General features: G+C 46.5%; 1 long non-coding RNA gene across 1 annotated transcript; it reads right to left on the bottom strand.

The window, feature by feature from the left end:
• Positions 1-422: 422 nt before the first annotated feature.
• Positions 423-3,410, bottom strand: LOC147097956 (uncharacterized). The gene is made up of 3 exons (XR_015074247.1): positions 3,283-3,410; positions 2,580-2,663; positions 423-527 (listed from the first exon to the last, which is right to left on the bottom strand). It is a non-coding gene; the product is annotated as an uncharacterized LOC147097956 (long non-coding RNA).
• Positions 3,411-6,877: the final 3,467 nt, after the last annotated feature.

Raw genomic sequence — 6,877 nt, 5'->3', positions numbered from 1 at the left:
AGGTGCTCCAACTGCAAGCAATGAAATAACCGGAATGAATCCACACTAAACAGATAAAGTACCAGCTGTAAGCATCAGTAGGCGGACAAAAGGTCATTCACTTCATCCCACTCACGCTCTTGTGTTGCTCCGTCAGTGCTGCTGAGAATTGGCGCTTGGGAGGTGCATGAGAGCAATGAGGTTGCTGGCCTCTTGCCTTATCCTCCCTGCCTCTGTTCTGCACTTCAACCTAAGCAGCCTGGCTGAGATCAGCATCTCACCACGTGGGGAAAACTCACGGCTGGGGTTGTGCCTTTCTATTGAGCACCCATATGAGGCGTTTAGCTTGCTGGAGCAGGCACAATGGAAGCAGATGCTAGAATGTTTGGTGCTTTTTTCCCCACAAGTGTACCAGCACACATGTTCAATTTAAGTGCAAAGTACCAATTACTTACCGAGCACCCCCAGTGCCATGCCTCCCAGCGCTATCCCCATGGCTTTGCCTCTTTCATTGTCATCTGTATAATTACTGGCCAACATTCCCAAACCTACAGAGGAAGAAACCATTAGTCCAACAAACATTAACCCTTAAAGAGAAACACTGAAACTTCACCTCAGGCATTGCACTCGGCTGGAAGTCATTCTCAGTCTGTCTACCCACCTAGAAGCTTAGAGTTTCAGTGAACCTGTCACCATTGCACTGTCACATTTCAAAGCTTCTGATTATTTAGAACACCTGACCAGTCTTGATCAGGAGCCCAATGCTTCAGTGTTGGAGTGGGCTGAGCTATTTGGCTTCTGTTCATTATTTGACTGAGTTTATTAACACTCTCTTAAATCCACTACAGTTACTTCTTGCAGAAGCAGGCAGATGTGAAGGTATGTTGTGACTGGGAGAAGGAAAACTGACCAATCTAATCTCTAATCTTCATGCTCGGTAAATCCCGCCCCCTCCTCCGCATTCTTACGTTCAGTTCAGCCCTTTTCACTGATCCTTCACTCTCTGGACTCCAGTCCTCTTGGATTCCCTCCCATCATCTTTAAGATATGTACTTCTAGGCCCTCTTAAAGCTGTATCTTTATTCTCTTTTATTCCAACTCCATTTGTTCTTCTATTTGGAAATGTCCTCATGCTCATCCTATCCCTAAGAAAGATGACTCCCTCCTAACCCTGTAACCACTGCTCTATTGCCCTCACAATGGTACTTTGTAAAGTTAGGGAAGTCACTGTTAAATCTGAAATTATCCATCACTTTGAAAGTTCTGGCCTAATCCATGATCGTCAGTATGGTTCAGACTTGGCTGTTGCACTGGTGATCATCTTGCCCTGGTTTCTCACCTCCAGAATTCTGCTCTATAAAACTTTGATAAATCTTCTGTCATTTCATTGGACAGATCTGGTGCCACGCTCTTCTAATCATTGCCTCCTTCCAAAGTTATGTTTATGGCTATCCAGTTTCCTCTCCAATTGTTCTATCTGTGGTGTGGTTGATGGCTCATCCTCCAAGTTGTTTTTTTCTTTATCTTAGTGATTCCCAGTGACTCTGTTCTCACAGCCACTCTGTTCCATTTCAGTAACTCGTTTACGCATCATCCAACCCTATCCACTCTTTTGCTGACAGTGCAATTCTACATTCATCAACTTCCTTTAGTGCATACCACCAATGCTTGCCAGCTACAGTCTTCTTGAAGTACAATGTCAGTTAGGCAATAAAACATTTCTTTCAATGCTTACAAGGCAAATCTCTTGTAAGTGTAACCAAAAGCTACCACCTCTTACCTTCGTTTGCTCCATTTTTGGTCCTCCTTAATCTATTGGTGTCCTGGCTTCACGACCTCACCTGACCTCAAGTAGATCCCCAGCTCTAAAGTGGTCTCCAGGAAGTTTGATTTTCCCTTTCATACCAACAATTTTAGTCTTCTCTGAACTCATAACTCTCTGTAAAGCCCAAGATTTCAACACTGCTCCTGTGTCTGGGACACTCTTCAAGCACCTCGCTCACATACATGGACAGACACAAACAAGCGTCATCTGACAGGTAATCCTTCAGTCACCTCTGGCCGCCACTTCTCTCTCTTTCTCTCTCTCAATCACAACTTTACTGCTACGACTATGCCCTGTGCTCCTCTGAACTTCCCTCTCGTGTTTCTTCTGTTCCAAATACAGTATCCTACCAGCCAATCCTCCTCCCTATGCTGGTGGAAGCAGATTCAATAATAACTTTCAAAAGATAATTGGATAAATACTTGAAAAGGAAAAATTTGCAGGGCTATAGGGAAAGAGCACGGGAGTGGGAATAATTGGATAGCTTTTTCAAAGAGCCGGCACAGGCACAATGGTCCAAATGGCCTCCTTCCGTGCTGCATCATTCTATGATTCTATGACCTCCACATTGTGTTGAGATCAAGGCTCATTTTACAGTCTGCTACTCTAATTTATTTTTTCCCCAAGACCTCAAAACTCTTCTTCCTATAAACCCAAGATTGGTATTGCCCAATCACTACTCTCTGATGTACTTCAATTTCTCTCCTATCCTATTAGTACTGGTGTCTTGCACTTGGCCCTTCACCTGGGGTTTCTCAATACCTAAAAGAAATACCTGCTACCGAGGAACACGATGAGCCAATTCCTTGAAGAGATCGAGCAACAAATAGCCAGGTGTAGGTGTTCGAGAAAGCATACACTGTGGACAAGAGGAGAGGAATAGAAATTATGTCAATAGAATTTTGATTATGGGGAGTACAAGAATATGAATGAGCTTTCCAAAATTCGATGCATTCTTCCACATCAAGGGAGGACACAGTTCATCCTTTCAGTGAGGAAAACCTTATAACTCACGAATGGGATGAATGCAGCATTCTTCTGTTTCCCTGCTCTACCCACTCCCCCAGCCCTCCCCACCCCGCCCCGTTCTATTATTCCACTGACCTCCAGTGTACCTCCCTTATATCACACTTGAACTCAGAAATATTTTGTAATGCGGTCAGTGCGATGACAAAATATTGTGGTCAATAGCAGCCCCTAGAACTGACCCCTGGAACTCTGCTAGTCACAGCTCTCCACTTGGACCTGCTCCTACTGACCACTGCCCAATTTCTCCTATTATTCAGTCAATTTATTAGCCAGTTTATAACACACTCCTTTATCTCAAGAGCTTGCACTCTGATCACAAGTCTCTTATACGGCACCTTATCAAGTGCTTTCTGAAAGTGAGTTGTAGAACATGCACCACATTCCCATCATCCAGCAGTGTCCCGTGCATAATTTCTACCGTAAGATTGTGCAATTAAAACGCTACTCACTTATCGTTGACACAAATATTATCAGGAAACCAGTGAACATTGGAATGTGATATCCGATCCTGAAAGAAAGAAAATGCACTTTATACAAAGAGTGATAAGAGCTGCAGTAGCAAGGAGTATCCACATTGCTGCCTTAGCTGAAGATCTTCATGGTCTTTACAGGAGGAAAGTTTAAACATTGTATCTATATATATATATAAAAGAGTTTGTCTGTCTGTTTGTCTGTCTGTCTGTCTGTCCGGCTATACAATCAAAAGTTAGAGCGTACCTACAGATATGTTATATCAAAAGAAAGCTTATCATTAGGGGAGTCTAATAGGCGTATTTACTTTTTGGTCAGACAAAAATTGTTCGGACAGTATACTAAAAACTTTCAAAAATCCGCTCATTAACGGTTGACCAATCCTACCTCTCATTCCCGTTGAGTGACGTGCTGGTTGACCAATCCTACAGTTCAGTGACCTGATGGTTGACCAATCGGTGCGTCACGGGCGGGACCTAATCCTCTAGCCTCCCGAAACTTCGCCGCCATTTTTTTCATCCCCACAGCGACAGCACCAGCCAAACAAACCCCCACATTCCGGCTCCGGCAGCAGCAGGTGAGTTGGGGTCACTCGGGCCACACCTCACAACCGCTCAGCCTGAGACACACAGCGGGCGGGGGAGCAGCAGCGGCCGCCCGTCAACCGCGCGACCCGCGGGGGAGCTCAGCTGCGGTCCGTCTCGGCCCGAGATCCCGGCCGGGCCTCAAGCGCTAGGCCCCACACGGCCGGTATCACAACCACACCGGGCCTGACGCGCTACGCAGGTAGAGGGGAGGCAGGGACAGAGAGGGGGACACAGGGGACGGAGGGACATGAGATGGGCAGAGGGAGAGAGAGAGAGAAAGGGGACAGACAGGGGCAGGGAGACCGCGCAGCCCAAAATTGCCCTGGCAACGCCGGGCACCCCCAGCTAGTATTATATATTTTAATATGAAGGCAACTCCTTTATACATTTCAACGGCATCACCACTGTAACGAAGGCAGTGCATTCAGACTCTTACTATCTTGACTGGGCAAATTGGTCAGTTTGTTTATGACCAGAGGCCTTTTTAAATTTTAGACTCTGTAAAGAAGACAGATTCAGTTGATTCAAGTTCCAGAGATGAACTAGTGTGACCGGTGTCAGTTGTAAAGCAGAATAAAATGATTTCTTGTCCTGGTTTTAGCTTTCCAGCGCACCTATTCGTCTGGTTTGAAGTTAAATCAAGCTGCCCTCCAGGTTTTTTTCAAATTCATTCACGGGATGTAGACGTTGTCGGCAAGGCCAGCATTTATTATCCATCCCTAACTGCCTTCAGTTAAGGCCATTTCAGTTAAGAGTCGACCACATTGCTGTGGGTCTGGAGTCACAAAGAGGCCAGACCGGGTAAGGACGGCAGATTTCCTTCAACAATCTGGTAGTTTCATTGTTTTAAGGTGCCTTTTTATTCCAGATTTATTAAATTAATTAATTGAATATAAACGCCCCAGCTGCCATGGTGGGATTTGAACTCTTCTCTCTCTGGATCATTAGTCCAGGCCTCTGGGTTACTAGTCCAGTAATACAACCACGATGCTACTGTACCTCCTCCACAGCTTGAGGGAGGAGCAGAAGCACTTGGATTTTCACTTTTCCTTTAGCCTAGAATTAGTTGAGAAAAGGGTGACGTAAATTGCAATCTTAAACAAAGAGCCCAGGGCTCTCCTGCTGAAAGCCCTATGCAGCAGCTCCCAAAGCAGGAATTGTATACCGGAGTTCTCCACAAAGGGAATGGTAGATTACCTCCCGGGTCTCCCCACAGCAGGCACCGTTCCCCCAGCCAAGGGGCTGGCAGGAGGCACACCCCAACCTTTGGCACTGCCCGTTTTGTTGTGGCTGCCGGGAGACAAGTGAGGGCAACGTGGCTGATTCAGCTCCAGATCCTGTGCCACTTTAAGCCATGACTGGTGATCTGTTGTCTGGGAAACTGAGAGCACAAGCCCAATTGGGGATGGAGTATATGGAGTATGGAGTAGGGAAGTCTTGCTACAACTGTACAGGGCGCTGGTGAGACCACACCTGGAGTACAACGTGCAGTTTTGGTCTCCTTATTTAAGGAGGGATATACTTGCATTGGAGGCAGTTCAGAGAAGGTTCACTAGGTCAATTCCTGAGATGAAGGGGTTGTCTTATGAAGAAAGGTTGAGCAGGTTGGGCCTATACTCATTGGAATTTAGAAGAATGAGAGGTGATCTTATTGAAACATATAAGATTCTGAGGGGGCTCGACAGAGTAGATGCAGAGAGGATGTTTCCCCTCGTGGGGGAATCTAGAACTAGGGGGCACAGTTTCAGGATAAGGGGTCGCCCATTTAAAACGGAGATGAGGAGGAATTTCTTCTCTCAGAGGGCGGTGAATCTTTGGAATTCTCTCCCCCAGAGAGCTGTGGAGGTGGAGTCATTGAATATATTCAAGGCGGAGATTGACAGATATTTGAGCTACAGGGGAGTCAAGGGTTATGGGGAGCGAGCGGGAAAGTGGCATTGAGGCCAAGATCAGATCAGCTATGATCTTATTGAATGGTGGGGCAGGCTCGAGGGGCCGAATGGCCTACTCCTGCTCCAATTTCTTATGTTCTTATGTAATTTCAAGGCTCCGTGGTACAGCACACTGGGGCACCACTGCGTGGCACGGTACGCTGGTACTCTGTGCAGCTCGGTGCCCAGTACCTAGAATTTCTGTGCCAGAATTGACCCAGATTCAGTTACCTGCTGGTGCGAAGGTTTTCTCATTTACCTGTTGGTCAGTGGCCCTACCAATGGATTCACCAGGAGCTGCACAATGGCTTTGGAGGCAAATAACAAGCCAACGCGAACATTTTCCTCTGCAAGAAATGAGTCGTTCCTGCTGCAGTGGGCCCCTCCAGTGGCCGGCCTCAAGCCTAGAATGGCAGCCTCTGTAGTGTTCCTCCATTCAAAACCTTCCGTCTCGCTCTCAGCTCCTGCAGTGTTCTTCCCAATCGTAAGATCCACGCCACTGGAATTGGGGAAGTCAGGGGAGGGAGTGGGGAGCAGTGCTGGAGGCTGCTGTAGTGATGCTGAGCTATTCATTTCTGCGTTATGTTTCTCGTACAAGAAACTGGGGATGATGGGTACTGAAACAGAAAACAGATCATTATTGTTCACCAGCGTTTAAAATCCCATTAGCTGTAGAATGAAAAGTTGCGGTGCACTTTTATTCTCTCCCTCTGTAGCCTGTCGCCTAGATGATAGCACATTGGAAAAATGGCTCAGCTCTCTGAAGCCTTGGAATACAGCCTTGACCAAGGGCAATGGCTCTTTGTAACAACTATGAGTTATCATTTGGAGACACGTGCCACTGGAGATATCTATATGTGTCATCTCTTTACATTACTTAGAGATAAGATGGGGGGACAGCCCAATAATGTAAAGTGTTGTTCTGCTAACATGCTGCCCTACAGCGTGGGAGATTGTAGATTCCAACCAGAATTTCCCACATAGTTTCTTCCTACATTCAAGTTGGTTGGGCAGATACCGAGCCACGGCAAGGAACTTCCCTGGTGAAACACTGT

This window comes from Somniosus microcephalus, chromosome 30 (genome assembly GCF_052327205.1).
Source record: "Somniosus microcephalus isolate GS21.2 chromosome 30, FLI_Smic_1.0, whole genome shotgun sequence".
In the NCBI taxonomy this organism is placed as follows: domain Eukaryota; kingdom Metazoa; phylum Chordata; class Chondrichthyes; order Squaliformes; family Somniosidae; genus Somniosus; species Somniosus microcephalus.
The sequence above is the reverse complement of the archived record's forward strand: the minus strand, read 5'-3'. Positions and strand labels throughout refer to the sequence as shown.